The sequence below is a fragment of the Pseudophryne corroboree genome, chromosome 8 (assembly GCF_028390025.1).
Source record: "Pseudophryne corroboree isolate aPseCor3 chromosome 8, aPseCor3.hap2, whole genome shotgun sequence".
NCBI lineage: Eukaryota > Metazoa > Chordata > Amphibia > Anura > Myobatrachidae > Pseudophryne > Pseudophryne corroboree.
Genome location: NC_086451.1, coordinates 163,058,142 through 163,075,863, shown reverse-complemented (window position 1 = coordinate 163,075,863; position 17,722 = coordinate 163,058,142). Strand labels below are relative to the sequence as shown.

The following is a 17,722-nucleotide window of genomic DNA, read 5'->3' as shown; positions in this document are numbered from 1 at the left end:
TGTCTACTGAAATAATACAGGTTGACACCAGGAAACATTAACGCCACTGCATCCTTGCTGCTTTCTCATGTAGAAGTCTGTTTAATGTGAAAACAAGGTGATATCTAATTAGCACACAGGTAAGGAATTAAGAAAATCTTTATTTAAGGGTGAAGATGTTTCTCACAAAATCGTTGCCCCAATGCATCATTGAAATTCAAGCTGGAAAGATGATTTTAATATATCACTTGTACATTTTGTATTGCTCTTCTGGTGACAATGTAGTTTGTTTTTGTCAATTACCCTTTTAATAATAGGGTAAAGAAAATTAAGTGGATTTTTTAAAGAAAACTATACTGTCAATATACTATTAAAACAAATTAAAATGGTAAAAGTTATTGTACTTTAAGTAAAAATAAAAGAGCAAAAATATCAATCCCAGTTTTGATTACTTAAATTAACAAAAAAAAATGCATATAGCAAAGGATAGTTTCAATCTGCCTACCTCTGGGTTATGGGCCCAGTATGCTTCCATTGCAGTACTCTGCTGCACATGTAAGTGCAAGAGATCCTGAAGCACTCACTCATCATGGGAAAGTACCAATGTGTTTCTTCTTTGGTTGATGGAAGAAACATCTTACAAAAACTCTCCAGATTATTGACTTTTTAAAGTTTTTCTAGGAAACGTTTTAGATGAATGCTTATTAGCCTTTGTCAGTATGGACTTTTGCAAAGTGTCTCTGTGGCGCAATCAGTTAGTGTGTATGGCTATTAACCAAAAGGTTGGTGGTTCAATCCCACCCAGGGACGTAATTGACCTTGTTATCAGATTTTGGTGATCTTTAAGTAGACAAGTCAAAATATCAAACCCCCTCTTATGGTGTAGGGTACCTGGCCTTCTCTGATGTAATCAGAGTTAGATTTGATTCAGTGATTTTATAAAAACAGCTAGGAAGCACAATTTAGCAGTGGGTTGCAGAGAAAAAGAAATATGCTGGCAAAAAAATCCAATTGAGTGATTAAACAGCTCTTCATTTTCTTGCTTTATTTTTATGCTAACAAATTTGTTCTCTGAAAAGTGTCCACAAAGCCAAGTCTCTGATTAACACCTTTGTAAGGATGGTTTTTCACCTATTACTAAATTAAACTTGCTTCATTGGAAAGGCAGCAAGATGCATCCTCATTTCAATGTCTACTGAAATAATACAGGTTGACACCAGGAAACATTAACGCCACTGCATCCTTGCTGCTTTCTCATGTGGAAGTCTGTTTAATGTGAAAACAAGGTGATATCTAATTAGCACACAGGTAAGGAATTAAGAAAATCTTTATTTAAGGGTGAAAATGTTTCTCACAAAATCGTTGCCCCAATGCATCATTGAAATTCAAGCTGGAAAGATGATTTTAATATATCACTTGTACATTTTGTATTGCTCTTCTGGTGACAATGTAGTTTGTTTTTGTCAATTACCATTTTAATAATAGGGTAAAGAAAATTAAGTGGATTTTTAAAAGAAAACAATACTTTCAATATACTATTAAAACAAATTAAAATGGTAAAAGTTATTGTACTTTAATGAAAAATAAAAGAGCAAAAATATCAATCCCAGTTTTGGATTACTTTAATTAACAAAAAAAATGCATATAGCAGAGGATAGTTTTAATCTGCCTACCTCTGGGTTATGGGCCCAGCATGCTTCCATTGCAGTACTCTGCTGCACATGTAAGTGCAAGAGATCCTGAAGCACTCACTCATCATGGGAAAGTACCAATGTGTTTCTTCGTTGGTGGATGGAAGAAACATCTTACAAAAACTCTCCAGATTATTGACTTTTTAAAGTTTTTCTAGGAAATGTTTTAGATGAATGCTTATTAGCCTTTGTCAGTATGTACTTTTGCAAAGTGTCTCTGTGGTGCAATCAGTTAGTGTGTACGGCTATAAACCAGAAGGTTGGTGGTTCAATCCCACCCAGGGACGTAATTGACCTTGTGATCAGATTTTGGTGATCTTTAAGTAGACAAGTCAAAATTTCAAATCCCCTCTTATGGTGTAGGGTACCTGGCCTTCTCTGATGTAATCAGAGTTAGATTTGATTCAGTGATTTTATAAAAACAGCTAGGAAGCACAATTTAGCAGTGGGTTGCAGAGAAAAAGAAATATGCTGGCAAAAAAATCCAATTGAGTGATTAAACAGCTCTTCATTTTCTGGCTTTATTTTTATGCTAACAAATTTGTTCTCTGAAAAGTGTCCACAAAGCCAAGTCTCTGATGAACACCTTTGTAAGGATGGTTTTTCACCTATTACTAAATTAAACTTGCTTCATTGGAAAGGCAGCAAGATGCATCCTCATTTCAATGTCTACTGAAATAATACAGGTTGACACCAGGAAACATTAACGCCAATGCATCCTTGCTGCTTTCTCATGTGGAAGTCTGTTTAATGTGAAAACAAGGTGATATCTAATTAGCACACAGGTAAGGAATTAAGAAAATCTTTATTTAAGGGTGAAGATGTTTCTCACAAAATCGTTGCCCCAATGCATCATTGAAATTCAAGCTGGAAAGATGATTTTAATATATCACTTGTACATTTTGTATTGCTCTTCTGGTGACAATGTAGTTTGTTTTTGTCAATTACCCTTTTAATAATAGGGTAAAGAAAATTAAGTGGATTTTTTAAAGAAAACTATACTGTCAATATACTATTAAAACAAATTAAAATGGTAAAAGTTATTGTACTTTAAGTAAAAATAAAAGAGCAAAAATATCAATCCCAGTTTTGATTACTTAAATTAACAAAAAAAAATGCATATAGCAAAGGATAGTTTCAATCTGCCTACCTCTGGGTTATGGGCCCAGTATGCTTCCATTGCAGTACTCTGCTGCACATGTAAGTGCAAGAGATCCTGAAGCACTCACTCATCATGGGAAAGTACCAATGTGTTTCTTCTTTGGTTGATGGAAGAAACATCTTACAAAAACTCTCCAGATTATTGACTTTTTAAAGTTTTTCTAGGAAACGTTTTAGATGAATGCTTATTAGCCTTTGTCAGTATGGACTTTTGCAAAGTGTCTCTGTGGCGCAATCAGTTAGTGTGTATGGCTATTAACCAAAAGGTTGGTGGTTCAATCCCACCCAGGGACGTAATTGACCTTGTTATCAGATTTTGGTGATCTTTAAGTAGACAAGTCAAAATATCAAACCCCCTCTTATGGTGTAGGGTACCTGGCCTTCTCTGATGTAATCAGAGTTAGATTTGATTCAGTGATTTTATAAAAACAGCTAGGAAGCACAATTTAGCAGTGGGTTGCAGAGAAAAAGAAATATGCTGGCAAAAAAATCCAATTGAGTGATTAAACAGCTCTTCATTTTCTGGCTTTATTTTTATGCTAACAAATTTGTTCTCTGAAAAGTGTCCACAAAGCCAAGTCTCTGATTAACACCTTTGTAAGGATGGTTTTTCACCTATTACTAAATTAAACTTGCTTCATTGGAAAGGCAGCAAGATGCATCCTCATTTCAATGTCTACTGAAATAATACAGGTTGACACCAGGAAACATTAACGCCACTGCATCCTTGCTGCTTTCTCATGTGGAAGTCTGTTTAATGTGAAAACAAGGTGATATCTAATTAGCACACAGGTAAGGAATTAAGAAAATCTTTATTTAAGGGTGAAAATGTTTCTCACAAAATCGTTGCCCCAATGCATCATTGAAATTCAAGCTGGAAAGATGATTTTAATATATCACTTGTACATTTTGTATTGCTCTTCTGGTGACAATGTAGTTTGTTTTTGTCAATTACCATTTTAATAATAGGGTAAAGAAAATTAAGTGGATTTTTAAAAGAAAACAATACTTTCAATATACTATTAAAACAAATTAAAATGGTAAAAGTTATTGTACTTTAATGAAAAATAAAAGAGCAAAAATATCAATCCCAGTTTTGGATTACTTTAATTAACAAAAAAAATGCATATAGCAGAGGATAGTTTTAATCTGCCTACCTCTGGGTTATGGGCCCAGCATGCTTCCATTGCAGTACTCTGCTGCACATGTAAGTGCAAGAGATCCTGAAGCACTCACTCATCATGGGAAAGTACCAATGTGTTTCTTCGTTGGTGGATGGAAGAAACATCTTACAAAAACTCTCCAGATTATTGACTTTTTAAAGTTTTTCTAGGAAACGTTCTAGATGAATGCTTATTAGCCTTTGTCAGTATGTACTTTTTGCAAAGTGTCTCTGTGGCGCAATCGGTTAGTGTGTCTGGCTACTAACCAAAAGGTTGGTGGTTCAATCCCACCCAGGGACATAATTGACCTTGTGATCAGGTTTTGGTGATATTTAAGTAGACAAGTCAAAATTTCAAACCCCCTCTTATGGTGTAGGGTACCTGGCCTTCTCTGATGTAATCAGAGTTAGATTTGATTCAGTGATTTTATAAAAAACAGCTAGGAAGCACAATTTAGCAATGGGTTGCAGAGAAAAAAAATATGCTGGCAGAAAAATCCAATTGAGTGATTAAACAGCTCTTCATTTTCTGCCTTTATTTTTATGCTAACAAATTTGTTCTCTAAAAAGTATCCACAAAGCCAAGTCTCTGATTAACACCTTTGTAGGGATGGTTTTTCACCTATAACTAAATTAAACTTGCTTCATTGGAAAGGCAGCAAGATGCATCCTCATTTCAATGTCTACTGAAATAATACAGGTTGACACCAGGAAACATTAACACCACTGCATCCTTGCTGCTTTCTCATGTAGAAGTCTGTTTAATGTGAAAACAAGGTGATATCTAATTAGCACACAGGTAAGGAATTAAGAAAATCTTTATTTAAGGGTGAAGATGTTTCTCACAAAATCGTTGCCCCAATGCATCATTGAAATTCAAGCTGGAAAGATGATTTTAATATATCACTTGTACATTTTGTATTGCTCTTCTGGTGACAATGTAGTTTGTTTTTGTCAATTACCCTTTTAATAATAGGGTAAAGAAAATTAAGTGGATTTTTTAAAGAAAACTATACTGTCAATATACTATTAAAACAAATTAAAATGGTAAAAGTTATTGTACTTTAAGTAAAAATAAAAGAGCAAAAATATCAATCCCAGTTTTGATTACTTAAATTAACAAAAAAAATGCATATAGCAAAGGATAGTTTCAATCTGCCTACCTCTGGGTTATGGGCCCAGCATGCTTCCATTGCAGTACTCTGCTGCACATGTAAGTGCAAGAGATCCTGAAGCACTCACTCATCATGGGAAAGTACCAATGTGTTTCTTCGTTGGTTGATGGAAGAAACATCTTACAAAAACTCTCCAGCTTATTAACTTTTTAAAGTTTTTCTAGGAAACGTTCTAGATGTATGCTTATTAGCCTTTGTCAGTACGTACTTTTTACAAAGTGTCTCTGTGGCGCAATCGGTTAGTGTGTCTGGCTACTAACCAAAAGGTTGGTGGTTCAATCCCACCCAGGGACGTAATTGACCTTGTTATCAGATTTTGGTGATCTTTAAGTAGACAAGTCAAAATTTCAAACCCCCTGTTATGGTGTAGGGTACCTGGCCTTCTCTGATGTAATCAGAGTTAGATTTGATTCAGTGATTTTATAAAAACAGCTAGGAAGCACAATTTAGCAGTGGGTTGCAGAGAAAAAGAAATATGCTGGGAAAAAAATCCAATTGAGTGATTAAACAGCTCTTCATTTTCTGGCTTTATTTTTATGCTAACAAATTTGTTCTCTGAAAAGTGTCCACAAAGCCAAGTCTCTGATTAACACCTTTGTAGGGATGGTTTTTCACCTATTACTAAATTAAACTTGCTTCATTGGAAAGGCAGCAAGATGCATCCTCATTTCAATTTCTACTGAAATAATACAGGTTGACACCAGGAAACATTAACGCCACTGCATCCTTGCTGCTTTCTCATGTGGAAGTCTGTTTAATGTGAAAACAAGGTGATATCTAATTAGCACACAGGTAAGGAATTAAGAAAATCTTTATTTAAGGGTGAAGATGTTTCTCACAAAATCGTTGCCCCAATGCATCATTGAAATTCAAGCTGGAAAGATGATTTTAATATATCACTTGTACATTTTGTATTGCTCTTCTGGTGACAATGTAGTTTGTTTTTGTCAATTACCATTTTAATAATAGGGTAAAGAAAATTAAGTGGATTTTTGAAAGAAAACAATACTGTCAATATACTATTAAAACAAATTAAAATGGTAAAAGTTATTGTACTTTAAGTAAACATAAAATAGCTAACATATCAATCCCAGTTTTGGATTACTTTAATTAACAAAAAAAATGCATATAGCAGAGGATAGTTTCAATCTGCCTACCTCTGGGTAATGGGCCCAGCATGCTTCCATTGCAGTACTCTGCTGCACATGTAAGTGCAAGAGATCCTGAAGCACTCACTCATCATGGGAAAGTACCAATTTGTTTCTTCGTTGGTTGATTTAAGAAAATTCTTACAAAAACTCTCCAGATTATTGACTTTTTAAAGTTTTTCTAGGAAATGTTCTAGATGAATGCTTATTAGCCTTTGTCAGTATGTACTTTTTGCAAAGTGTCACTGTGGCGCAATCGGTTAGTGTGTCCGGCTACTAACCAAAAGGTTGGTGGTTCAATCCCACCCAGGGACATAATTGACCTTGTGATCAGGTTTTGGTGATATTTAAGTAGACAAGTCAAAATTTCAAACCCCCTCTTATGGTGTAGGGTACCTGGCCTTCTCTGATGTAATCAGAGTTAGATTTGATTCAGTGATTTTATAAAAAACAGCTAGGAAGCACAATTTAGCAATGGGTTGCAGAGAAAAAAAATATGCTGGCAGAAAAATCCAATTGAGTGATTAAACAGCTCTTCATTTTCTGCCTTTATTTTTATGCTAACAAATTTGTTCTCTAAAAAGTGTCCACAAAGCCAAGTCTCTGATTAACACCTTTGTAGGGATGGTTTTTCACCTATAACTAAATTAAACTTGCTTCATTGGAAAGGCAGCAAGATGCATCCTCATTTCAATGTCTACTGAAATAATACAGGTTGACACCAGGAAACATTAACGCTACTGCATCCTTGCTGCTTTCTCATGTAGAAGTCTGTTTAATGTGAAAACAAGGTGATATCTAATTAGCACACTGGTAAGGAATTAAGAAAATCTTTATTTAAGGGTGAAGATGTTTCTCACAAAATCGTTGCCCCAATGCATCATTGAAATTCAAGCTGGAAAGATGATTTTAATATATCACTTGTACATTTTGTATTGCTCTTCTGGTGACAATGTAGTTTGTTTTTGTCAATTACCCTTTTAATAATAGGGTAAAGAAAATTAAGTGGATTTTTTAAAGAAAACTATACTGTCAATATACTATTAAAACAAATTAAAATGGTAAAAGTTATTGTACTTTAAGTAAAAATAAAAGAGCAAAAATATCAATCCCAGTTTTGATTACTTAAATTAACAAAAAAAAAATGCATATAGCAAAGGATAGTTTCAATCTGCCTACCTCTGGGTTATGGGCCCAGCATGCTTCCATTGCAGTACTCTGCTGCACATGTAAGTGCAAGAGATCCTGAAGCACTCACTCATCATGGGAAAGTACCAATGTGTTTCTTCGTTGGTTGATGGAAGAAACATCTTACAAAAACTCTCCAGATTATTGACTTTTTAAAGCTTTTCTAGGAAACGTTCTAGATGTATGCTTATTAGCCTTTGTCAGTATATACTTTTCGCAAAGTGTCTCTGTGGCGCAATCGGTTATTGTGTCCAGCTACTAACCAAAAGGTTGGTGGTTCAATCCCACCCAGGGACGTAATTGAACTTGTTATCAGATTTTGGTGATCTTTAAGTAGACAAGTCAAAATTTCAAACCCCCTCTTATGGTGTAGGGTACCTGGCCTTCTCTGATGTAATCAGAGTTAGATTTGATTCAGTGATTTTATAAAAACAGCTAGGAAGCACAATTTAGCAGTGGGTTGCAGAGAAAAAGAAATATGCTGGCAAAAAAATCCAATTGAGTGATTAAACAGCTCTTCATTTTCTGGCTTTATTTTTATGCTAACAAATTTGTTCTCTGAAAAGTGTCCACAAAGCCACGTCTCTGATTAACACCTTTGTAGGGATGGTTTTTCACCTATTACTAAATAAAACTTGCTTCATTGGAAAGGCAGTAAGATGCATCCTCATTTCAATGTCTACTGAAATAATACAGGTTGACACCAGGAAACATTAACGCCAATGCATCCTTGCTGCTTTCTCATGTGGAAGTCTGTTTAATGTGAAAACAAGGTGATATCTAATTAGCACACAGGTAAGGAATTAAGAAAATCTTTATTTAAGGGTGAAGATGTTTCTCACAAAATCGTTGCCCCAATGCATCATTGAAATTCAAGCTGGAAAGATGATTTTAATATATCACTTGTACATTTTGTATTGCTCTTCTGGTGACAATGTAGTTTGTTTTTGTCAATTACCATTTTAATAATAGGGTAAAGAAAATTAAGTGGATTTTTGAAAGAAAACAATACTGTCAATATACTATTAAAACAAATTAAAATGGTAAAAGTTATTGTACTTTAAGTAAACATAAAATAGCTAACATATCAATCCCAGTTTTGGATTACTTTAATTAACAAAAAAAATGCATATAGCAGAGGATAGTTTCAATCTGCCTACCTCTGGGTAATGGGCCCAGCATGCTTCCATTGCAGTACTCTGCTGCACATGTAAGTGCAAGAGATCCTGAAGCACTCATCTCATCATGGGAAAGTACCAATGTGTTTCTTCGTTGGTTGAGTTAAGAAAATTCCTACAAAATCCACTGGCTCAGGCTCCTCGTGCAGCTTGACGATTCCCGGGCAGTAGAGAAGGAGGAGGAGGGAGGTGGAGGAGGGAGCCGCAGCAGCGCTGTGTTATTGGTGGAGGCGCTGCTGCTGCTGCCCCTCTGCTTCACTATAGGCTGTTCTCGGAAGACAGCCTATAGTGAAGCAGAGGGGCAGCAGCAGCGCCTCCACCAGTAACAAAGCGCTGCTGTGGCTCCTTCCTTCACCTCCCTCCTCCTCCTCCTCCCCCCCGTGCCGCTGCTCCTCTCATCTCCAAGCGACCCTCCTCCCTCTTCGTGTGTTACAGAGGTGGCAGCGTGTCTGGTGCTGCGGCTGCTGCCCGTAGTGCCCTGGCCTGATCTGTTCGTTACGATGGGCGGGCGGCGGGAGTCGCAGGACGCAGACCCGACGGGAGCGCTGGTGTGCGGCTGCGGCATGATACAATGAGTCATTGTGACTCATTGTAATGCCGGCGGCTGTGGGCCCTTGAGTGCGGCGGGGCCCCAGTGCAATGCACTGCCTGCCCTGCCAGTAGTTCCGCCCCTGGTGCCCCCCACTGGTGTGGGCTCCTGCAAGAGAGCCCCAGTGTCATGCAGTGGATTTGGCAGAAGCAGAGGACTCTGCTCCTGCGATCTTGAAGAGGCTTCTTGGAGTCAGCATCAGCATTCCCTTGGTGAATCCACAATGCCCTCCTATCCGAGACTGCCATGAAATTGGCCCGTGAGCACTTGTGCCCGGTGTAGGATTTTTAAATATGTGTAGTTTACTGTATGCAAGGGTTTAAAACCTTTTAGGAACTGATATCTAAGGTGTATTACATGTAGTTTAAAAAAAACAAAAAAGGTTTATTTTATGGCAGTAGTTTCCAAACTGGGGTTCTTGCACTGGTAGCATAGTTTGGTGGTCCAGGACAAATTAAAATTATTTATACTTTATTAAATTGGCAAAACCATTCCCTCACAACATAACTGAACCTGAGGATGACATGCTATAAACACAATTTACTTAATTTTATATTTTTTTCTGAATTTCTCAATAAAAAAAACTTTGGCCTAGGGGTGCCGTGAAACAAATTTTGATACTATTTATTTATATAGTGCTCTTTCTCCAACAGGACTCAAGGCGCTTGAGATATGGCTTCTGGAACTGAACACAGGATTCTAAATGTGGCTGTACCAAGGACCTATACAGTGGCATTACAGGTTGAGTATCCCTTATCCAAAATGCTTGGGACCAGAGGAATTTTGGATATCGGATTTTTCTGTATTTTGGAATAATTGCATACCATAACGAGATATTATGGTGATGGGACCTAAATCTAAGCACAGAATGCATTTATGTTTCATATATACCATATACACACACAGCCTGAAGGTCATTTTAGCCAATATTTTTTATAACTTTGTGCATTAAACAAAGTGTGTGTACATTCACAGAATTAATTTATGTGTCATATACACCTTATACACACAGTCTGAAGTTCATTTAATACAATATTTTTAATAACTTTGAGTATTAAACAAAGTTTGTGTACACTGAGCCATCAAAAAACAAAGGTTTCACTATCTCAGTCTCACTCAAAAAAGTCCGTATTTCGGAATATTCCGTATTTCGGAATATTTGGATATGGGATACTCAACCTGTATTACTTTTTTCTGCTACTGGTTCTTTACCTATGCAAACAAGCATCTGACTTGCCTTTCCTATTGCTTTGTTACATTGCTCACCTGAAATAGTAATACTTAGATAGCTTTCCTCTTGCCATTATAATGCCCTTAATATTATAGTTAGCCTTTGTATTTTTGAGACGTGTATGATTTTGCATTTTTTGGCATTAAATGTTGCCATGTTCTTAACCATTCCTCTAGTCCAGGGGCGGAACTGCCAGAGACAACGGAGTCAGTTGCCGCCGGGCTCCAGCCCTAAAGGGGCTTCCTCCATTGCCCTCCGGCTGTTACGTGCCCTTCCTACTAAATAGACAAAGGCGCTACCAGCAGGGTCTCGCAGTTTGTACATTCCATGCCGTAACACCCTTCTTTCCACCTTTTTAAAGACCCAGCCCAGCAGCCTCGCCGCTGCCACCACCGCTAGCTGCAGCACTGCCAGCGGTGGGGTGCCCCTGCTTCTTCTCACACCACAGATAGCTGGGCAGCACTGCAACTGCCTGCCTGATTGCTCCGCCCCCTTCCGGCTCCCAAGCACCTCTGCTGCCCAGTGATCCAGGAGCCTGCTGCTAGGAAGAAGTGGCCGAGCTTCAGCAAGCGAGTCTGGACACTGGCGGAGGAAGCCATGATAACCAGATAATGGGGAGTGGAGAGCCAGTTCCAAGGTAATACTTTATACAGCTGGTTGAGATCCTGGTCGGTGGATATGGATTCCAAGAAAACCCTGGAGGTGCTTCCTTTCAAGGGAGACACTCTCTTTGGAGAAGACCTCAATAAGATTGTAGCTGATCTGGCTACTGCTAAAACAGCTTGCCTACCTAGTATGACTCCTACCACGCAGAAGGCTAAAAGTACTTTCCCTTGGCCCTTTCATCCTCAAGGTAAAGCGTACCCAAGGTCAGGCATACCCAAAGCAAGCTCATGCTTCCAGACCTGCCAAGCCCAGACTGAAGCAAGCCTGGGCTGCCCATCAGCCTGCTTCCAAAACGGACAAGCCTGCCGCATGACGGTGCAGGCCTCCCTCTGGGGGATCCCAGGGTGGGGGGCCCGACTTCTAGGTTTGGCATAATTCTAAGCTAGAGAATTCTGTTTGGAGCTCACCTTGTACTTTGTGAAGAAATAATCAGCATTGTGGCTGAGCAGATACATGTAGTGTGTGGCTGCAAACTGCATGGATCTGCTGCGTTGTAATGCTGATACTTTTTTTTTCAAAGTACCAATAGCTTCATATAATGTTCACAATTTTTATGCAGGATCAAATAGCTCAATAGGTAGGGTGTTTGATTAGAATTCAACAGGTTATAGGTTTGAATCCTGGGTATGGTAGTTTGAGATGTGTTATTTAATAAAGTATGTTGTTCTGACTGCCGGCATCCTATCACCTGGGATATTATACTAAATAAATGGAGTTGATCAATTTTTTTTAATTTTTTTTTTAAACTAGGGACAATTTCCAGATACTTTTCTTTATAACTGAGATTGCCCCCTGGAACTTCACATCAGTTGACAACTATGCATGAGTGGGCAGTGCTTGCTCTGGATCTGCCCACCCATTTATGTGCCGTCATAAAAGAAAGCACAACTGACAGTTATCCTGGGCGTACACTACACAATTATCTGTCAGGCTATCTATCCAGTCTGGATGGATGGAATGAAAATCTGGTAATGTATAGGAGCAAATGTCAATTAACCATTTGCTCCCAAACACTAGAAAAGTGGTCAAAAATGGTCATTACACAAATTGGTTAAACCCAAAATTTAACCAATTTGTTTAGGGGACCATTTTTGTCCATTTTCTAGTGTTTGAGAGTAAATCGTTGATAGTCATTTGCTCACATAGATAACTGGATTTCTATTCCAACCAGCCAGTGTTGGAGATATGGTCTGCCAGATTACATAATGCATACCAGAGCCATAACTAGACTTTTTGGTGCCCTGTGACAGATAATTATATGCCCCCCCCCCCTCCCCATTTTTGCAATATGGACAAAAGGCGCATGCCTTGTGGGGAAGGGGCATAACAAGATTGGTCTCAGAGAAAGCACATGAGATATGAAGATATATCTAGTATACTTGACACTCAATGGTTTGTGGTATTGCCGGGGTGCCCTCCTTAAATGCATATACAGTCACACATGGCGTGTTTGTGCAAATGGCATATCAGCAGTCAGCACTAACTGGTGACATGCCATTTGTACAAGTAAGCCATGTGTGACTAGTATATAAACATACTTTATTAAATAACACCTCAAACTATCATACCCAGGATTCAAACCTATAACCTGTTGAATTCTAATCAAATACCCTACCCATTGAGCTACTTGATCCTGCATCTATTCTAACCTCCAAAAACAGATTCAGTTGCATTTTCCAGCGTGTTTTGTTTGCGCCTTTGCAAATGTCTTACATCGACAAACTTATTTAGTACTATTTTGCAAATAGGGTTACATTGTCGCAACATTGTGTTCCCTAATTGCTTGATTTTTTTAAATGCAACAATTGATAAAGACACCTGATAATTGCTCTGTGGAGTCTTATTTTGTGTCTACTTCTTATCTACATTTAATTCCCTACCTCTAATCAAGGCATTTTTAAATGCTGGGGGCTGCCAGGACGTGAGGCCTACCTAGACTTTAGATCTGAATTTGAATGTACTTGTGAACTAACTTAATTTCCTACTTCTAAATTCATTCCTAAATTCACTACTTACATTAATCCTGTAGTTGGGCATTTTGAGCCTTCAATTGTGGGCATTGTTTTGTGTCCAAACCAGCAGCTGGTGGTGTGCATTTGCTGGAAAGGCATCGAAGACCTCCGATATGCTGCATCTCCTGATGTGTGTCTCCCTCAAGTGGCTGTCAGCAAATGCATGCTAGACACCCCATTCCAAGCTGATTGTGACATCACGGAACATGCATCATAGAACAGGCATGCTAGAATATTGGTCTTCAACCTGCGACCCTCCAGCTGCTGTGGAACTACATATACCAGCATGCCCTGCCTCAGTTTTAGCATACCTTAATAGCAAAACTGTGGCAGGGCATGCTGGGATGTGTAGTTTCACAGCAGCTGGAGGGCCACAGGATGAAGACCCATGTGCTAGAGCCAAGCCGCAGGTACATTGAATGCTAGCAAGCTGAATGTTTAAATCATTTTTGTTCCGCAGCATTCCAATGCGGAAGATTCCATGGAACCAGAGATTATTCCATTGAGAAGGACATGCTGCCTGGATGACTGCACTGTGCAAATTAAATCACGGAGCCAGTTGGCTTGTGGGTGGCTCTGGTGACTGGGTGGTTGGGTGGGCGGTGTGTCGGAGGTGGAGCACATGCAAATGAATGTGTATCATCCAGCTAGTGAGAGTGAAAACTCATGCAGGAGTGTGCCTGCTTGTCAGTGGGTTATGCACCTTGCCAGGTGTCAAATCTACATGGAGCAGCTGGAGGGGACAAGAGCAGGTTTGCAAAATATAGATAGAAGAGCATATATGCTGGCGCATTCTCCATGATTGTGTCAGCTTATGTTTTGGTGCACTGCACTTTCCTTCACTAAGTTTTAGCCATTTTGGTTAAATGCAAGTGTAGTTGCTTCTCGCCCTTTTGGCTGTGATCTTGTATCGTGGTTGAAGAGTCTGCTGGAGGGATTGTTTTCTTCATTGGCGAGAGACTGAAGATATTCCAGGATGGAAGGCTTGGGAACACTATCCGTTTTTCAGTTGTGGAAGAGTTGAAAGACCGGATTGGACTACATTCTATAGTAAAGGATATCTTTGTATTTATTAATCCTCCCTTTATATGTGTCTGTCTTTCAATAAAGCTTCGGGCTTGTGATTCCCTCACCCTCTTACACTCCACACACATAGCCTTATTAACTGTTGTATTATTGTATTGTTTAAATGTATAGTGCAGTTCATGATTTATAGTGTAGGCTGGCCTGTGCTGTAGTTCTTGAACTGTACTATACCGACAGCATTTGTATTGTGTTTTGGCTGTGCTGCAAAACGGTACTTATGTGTGTAATGTTTATGTATGTTTTTTTGCTTCTTTATGTCAATAAAGACTGCTTTTTCAATCCAATATCTGAAAACAATCAATGTTTATCTTTGATGGCAATAGAAGTGGTATGATATTTGCTGCTTTTGAAAGGCAATATCTGATATGTCCCCTATCTGGGAACCATATATTAAATGGCTTTTCAGAAAAGGGAGATGGGAGAAGAGCTTTCAGTACTTGTAGGACCGATGCTCATTTCCTATTCTAGCCTCCAAAAACAGATTCAGTTGCATTTTCCAGCGTGTTTTGTTTGCGCCTTTGCAAATGTCTTACATCGACAAACTTATTTAGTACTATTTTGCAAATAGGGTTACATTGTCGCAACATTGTGTTCCCTAATTGCTTGATTTTTTTAAATGCAACAATTGATAAAGACACCTGATAATTGCTCTGTGGAGTCTTATTTTGTGTCTACTTCTTATCTACATTTAATTCCCTACCTCTAATCAAGGCATTTTTAAATGCTGGGGGCTGCCAGGACGTGAGGCCTACCTAGACTTTAGATCTGAATTTGAATGTACTTGTGAACTAACTTAATTTCCTACTTCTAAATTCATTCCTAAATTCACTACTTATATTAATCCTGTAGTTGGGCATTTTGAGCCTTCAATTGTGGGCATTGTTTTGTGTCCAGACCAGCAGCTGGTGGTGTGCATTTTGCTGGAAAGGCATCGAAGACCTCCGATATGCTGCATCTCCTGATGTGTGTCTCCCTCAAGTGGCTGTCAGCAAATGCATGCTAGACACCCCATTCCAAGCTGATTGTGACATCACGGAACATGCATCATAGAACAGGCATGCTAGAATATTGGTCTTCAACCTGCGACCCTCCAGCTGCTGTGGAACTACATATACCAGCATGCCCTGCCTCAGTTTTAGCATACCTTAATAGCAAAACTGTGGCAGGGCATGCTGGGATGTGTAGTTTCACAGCAGCTGGAGGGCCACAGGATGAAGACCCATGTGCTAGAGCCAAGCCGCAGGTACATTGAATGCTAGCAAGCTGAATGTTTAAATCATTTTTGTTCCGCAGCATTCCAATGCGGAAGATTCCATGGAACCAGAGATTATTCCATTGAGAAGGACATGCTGCCTGGATGACTGCACTGTGCAAATTAAATCACGGAGCCAGTTGGCTTGTGGGTGGCTCTGGTGACTGGGTGGTTGGGTGGGCGGTGTGTCGGAGGTGGAGCACATGCAAATGAATGTGTATCATCCAGCTAGTGAGAGTGAAAACTCATGCAGGAGTGTGCCTGCTTGTCAGTGGGTTATGCACCTTGCCAGGTGTCAAATCTACATGGAGCAGCTGGAGGGGACAAGAGCAGGTTTGCAAAATATAGATAGAAGAGCATATATGCTGGCGCATTCTCCATGATTGTGTCAGCTTATGTTTTGGTGCACTGCACTTTCCTTCACTAAGTTTTAGCCATTTTGGTTAAATGCAAGTGTAGTTGCTTCTCGCCCTTTTGGCTGTGATCTTGTATCGTGGTTGAAGAGTCTGCTGGAGGGATTGTTTTCTTCATTGGCGAGAGACTGAAGATATTCCAGGATGGAAGGCTTGGGAACACTATCCGTTTTTCAGTTGTGGAAGAGTTGAAAGACCGGATTGGACTACATTCTATAGTAAAGGATATCTTTGTATTTATTAATCCTCCCTTTATATGTGTCTGTCTTTCAATAAAGCTTCGGGCTTGTGATTCCCTCACCCTCTTACACTCCACACACATAGCCTTATTAACTGTTGTATTATTGTATTGTTTAAATGTATAGTGCAGTTCATGATTTATAGTGTAGGCTGGCCTGTGCTGTAGTTCTTGAACTGTACTATACCGACAGCATTTGTATTGTGTTTTGGCTGTGCTGCAAAACGGTACTTATGTGTGTAATGTTTATGTATGTTTTTTTGCTTCTTTATGTCAATAAAGACTGCTTTTTCAATCCAATATCTGAAAACAATCAATGTTTATCTTTGATGGCAATAGAAGTGGTATGATATTTGCTGCTTTTGAAAGGCAATATCTGATATGTCCCCTATCTGGGAACCATATATTAAATGGCTTTTCAGAAAAGGGAGATGGGAGAAGAGCTTTCAGTACTTGTAGGACCGATGCTCATTTCCTATTCTAGCCTCCAAAAACAGATTCAGTTGCATTTTCCAGCGTGTTTTGTTTGCGCCTTTGCAAATGTCTTACATCGACAAACTTATTTAGTACTATTTTGCAAATAGGGTTACATTGTCGCAACATTGTGTTCCCTAATTGCTTGATTTTTTTAAATGCAACAATTGATAAAGACACCTGATAATTGCTCTGTGGAGTCTTATTTTGTGTCTACTTCTTATCTACATTTAATTCCCTACCTCTAATCAAGGCATTTTTAAATGCTGGGGGCTGCCAGGACGTGAGGCCTACCTAGACTTTAGATCTGAATTTGAATGTACTTGTGAACTAACTTAATTTCCTACTTCTAAATTCATTCCTAAATTCACTACTTATATTAATCCTGTAGTTGGGCATTTTGAGCCTTCAATTGTGGGCATTGTTTTGTGTCCAGACCAGCAGCTGGTGGTGTGCATTTTGCTGGAAAGGCATCGAAGACCTCCGATATGCTGCATCTCCTGATGTGTGTCTCCCTCAAGTGGCTGTCAGCAAATGCATGCTAGACACCCCATTCCAAGCTGATTGTGACATCACGGAACATGCATCATAGAACAGGCATGCTAGAATATTGGTCTTCAACCTGCGACCCTCCAGCTGCTGTGGAACTACATATACCAGCATGCCCTGCCTCAGTTTTAGCATACCTTAATAGCAAAACTGTGGCAGGGCATGCTGGGATGTGTAGTTTCACAGCAGCTGGAGGGCCACAGGATGAAGACCCATGTGCTAGAGCCAAGCCGCAGGTACATTGAATGCTAGCAAGCTGAATGTTTAAATCATTTTTGTTCCGCAGCATTCCAATGCGGAAGATTCCATGGAACCAGAGATTATTCCATTGAGAAGGACATGCTGCCTGGATGACTGCACTGTGCAAATTAAATCACGGAGCCAGTTGGCTTGTGGGTGGCTCTGGTGACTGGGTGGTTGGGTGGGCGGTGTGTCGGAGGTGGAGCACATGCAAATGAATGTGTATCATCCAGCTAGTGAGAGTGAAAACTCATGCAGGAGTGTGCCTGCTTGTCAGTGGGTTATGCACC

The 17,722-nt window shown here is 39.2% G+C and overlaps 2 non-coding genes across 2 annotated transcripts; both read left to right on the top strand.

The window, feature by feature from the left end:
- Positions 1-4,220: 4,220 nt before the first annotated feature.
- TRNAS-ACU (transfer RNA serine (anticodon ACU)) lies at positions 4,221-4,294 on the top strand. The gene has a single exon. It is a non-coding gene; the product is annotated as a tRNA-Ser (tRNA).
- Positions 4,295-5,388: 1,094 nt separating this feature from the next.
- Positions 5,389-5,462, top strand: TRNAS-ACU (transfer RNA serine (anticodon ACU)). The gene has a single exon. It is a non-coding gene; the product is annotated as a tRNA-Ser (tRNA).
- The last annotated feature ends 12,260 nt before the right edge of the window (positions 5,463-17,722 follow it).